This window comes from Octodon degus, unplaced genomic scaffold (genome assembly GCF_000260255.1).
Source record: "Octodon degus isolate 3935 unplaced genomic scaffold, OctDeg1.0 scaffold00275, whole genome shotgun sequence".
Lineage (NCBI taxonomy): Eukaryota > Metazoa > Chordata > Mammalia > Rodentia > Octodontidae > Octodon > Octodon degus.
Genome location: NW_004524851.1, coordinates 246,097 through 249,456, shown reverse-complemented (window position 1 = coordinate 249,456; position 3,360 = coordinate 246,097).

Here is a 3,360-nt window from a genome sequence, read left to right as displayed (position 1 = left end):
AGAACAACTAAAGAATTTCATGATGACAAAGCCAACCCTACACAGGCTACTGAAAGATGTTCTAGAGAGGGACCAAAATGATCAGAACTCCATGGACGAGAACAGAAGGAACCCACTAAATACGGCAGACAAACACAGGACAAAAAGGAGTAAACAACAGCAGGTAAATAACATGCCAATCATAAGTAAACGTATCTCAATTATAACCATCAATGTAAATGCACTCAATTGCCATTTAAGAGAAATAGACTGGCACAGTGGATTAGGAAACAAAATCCAACAATATGCTGTATACAAGAAACACACTTAACTCAAAAAGACATTCATAGGCTTAAAGTCAAAGGATGGAAAACAATACTACATGCCACAGCACCTCAGAAAAAAGCAGGGGTAGTAATCGTGTTTCAGACAGTCTCAACTTCAAACCAAGAATGATCAAATGAAATAAAGAAGGCTACTATATACTGGTTAGGGGAAAAATTCAAGAGGAAGAGGTAACACTCATAAACATCTATGCACCATCACAGGAGCACCCAACTATATAAGACAAATCTTAATAGACTTGGAAAATCTAATATCCAAGACCACAATCTTAACAGGAGACCTTAACACCCCCTGATCTCAAAAAGATAGGTCAGCCATACAAAAAATTAGCAAAGAAGTAGCAGAACTGAACCTGAGCTTGGAAATAATGGACTTGGTGGACATATACAGAGTATTCCACCCAATGACAGCTGAATACACATTCTTTTCAGCTGCACATGGGTCATTTTCTAAAATAGACCACATACTAGTCCATAGGTTATGCTTAAGTGTATGCAAGAAAATAAAAATTATCCCATGCATATTATCTGACTGCAGTGCAATGAAATTGGAAATGAATACAAAAGAAACCAGAAAAAAACCCCTAAATACATGAAAATTAAACAACACCCTACTCAACAATCAATGGGTCACAGATGAAATTCAACAAGAAATTCAACAATATCTACAATTCAATGAAGATTCAACCACCGCTTATCGGAATTTATGGGATATGATAAAAGCAGTTCTCAGAGGGAAATTCATAGCTGTGAACTCACACATTAGGAGAACAGAACAGGAACAAATAAACACCCTACTGCTGCACATCCGACATCTAGAAAAGGAAGAGCAAACCAAAGCCAGAGCCCAAAGATGGGAAGAAATCATAAAGATCACAGCAGAAATTAATTCAATTGAGATGAAGAAAACAGTTCAAAGAATTAATGAATCGATAAAAAAATTAATGAATCAAAAAGCTGGTTCTTTGAAAGACTAAATAAAATCGATAAGCCCCTAGCTAATCTCATAAAAAAGAAGAAAGAAAAAAATTTAAATACAAGTGATAAGGAATGAAAAGGGTATAATCACCACAGACTCAGCAGAAATTCAGAAGATTGTCAATAACTACTTTAAGAATCTTTACACTCACAGAATAGAAGACACAGATGAAATGGACATATTTCTAGAAAGGTACAAGTTACCAAAACTGAATCAAGAAAATATAACAACTCTTGGGGCCGGGGAGATGGCTCAGTGGAATAAGCGCTTCCCTGGCAAGCACAGGGGCCGGAGTTCAATCCCTGGTTCTGAAAAGAAAAGAAAATATAACAACTTTCAGTAACCCAATAACAGACAATGAAATACAAAATGTAATAAAAAGTCTGGGGCTGGTGAGATGGCTCAGTGGTCTAAAGCACCTACTTAGAACAAGCTTAGCAAAGCACAGGGACCACGGTTCAATCCCCAGCACCACATGCCAGCCCGCCCCGCCCTCTGATGGGCTGAGCTGGCCACACACACACACACACACACACAAATGAATGAAAAAATAAATAAATAAATAAAATAAAAAGCCTGCTGACAAAGAAAGGTTCAGGTCCAGATGGATTCACAGGTGAATTCTACAAGAAATTTATAGAAGATATAGATAGTTCCTATACTCCTCAAACTCTTCAATGAAATTGAAAAGGAAGCAATCCTCCCAAAATCACTCCTTGAGGCAAGTATTATACTGATTCCAAAACCAGGGAAAGACACAACTAAAAAAGAGAACTGCAGGCCAATCTCCCTCATGAACATAGGTGCAAAAATCCTCAATAAAATCCTAGCAAATAGAATACAGTAAATCATCAAGAAGATCATACACCATGACCAGGAAGGATTCATCCCAGGGATGCAAGGATGGTTCAATATTAAAAAAATCTATAAATATAATGCACTATATTAATAGAGCAAAATCTAAAAACCACATGATCATCTCAATTGACGCAGAAAAGGCTTTTGACAAAGTCCAACATTCGAGCTGGTGAGATGGCTCAGTGGTCTAAAGCACCTACTTAGAACAAGCTTAGCAAAGCACAGGGACCATGGTTTGATCCCCCAGCACCACATGCCGGCCAGCCCTGCCCCCTGGTGGGCTGATCTGGCCACACACACACACACACACACACACATAAATAAAGTAATTAATTAAAAAAAAACACCAAAGTCCAACATTCATTCATGTTCAAAGTCCTACAAAAAAATTGGAATAGATGGCTTCTACTTCAATTTGATAAAAGCCGTCTATGACAACCCAATGGCTAATATAATTCTAAATGGGGAAAAACTGAAATCTTTTACTTTCAGTTCTGTACAAGACAAGGATGTCCTCTATCACCCCTACTGTTCAATATAGTTTTGGAATCATTAGCTAAAGCCATTAGACAAGAGGGAAAAATAAAAGGAATAAGAATAGGTAAAGAAGAAGTTATATTATCATTATTTGCAGATGACATGATACTTTACTTGGAAGACCCAAAAAATTCCACCAAGAAGCTACTAGAATTGATATACACATTCAGTAGCATAGCAGGATACAAAGTCAATACTCAAAAGTCAGTAGCATTCCTCTGCACAGATAACAAACACACTGAGAGGGAATTTAGAGAAACAATACCTGTTACAATATCACCGCAGAAAATGAAATACCTTGGAATTCACTTAACCAATGAAGTCAAAGATCTTTTCATGGAAAATTACAGTACTCTGAAAAAAGAGATTGTAAAGGATTTCAGAAAATGAAAAGATATTCCCTGCTCCTGGATAGGAAGAACCAACATCGTGAAGATAGCCATATTCCAAAAATTATTGCACACATTTAATGCAATCCCTATCAAACTACCACAAATACCTTACAGACCTAGAGAATTTGTCTCTAAAATTTATTTGGAACCAGAAAAGGCCTAGAATAGCAAAGGCAATCCTGGCCAACAAAGACAAGGCAGGAGGCATTACAATTCCTGACTTGAAATTATACTACAGAGAGCGCAGGCCTGGCGAGTGAGTGAGATGACC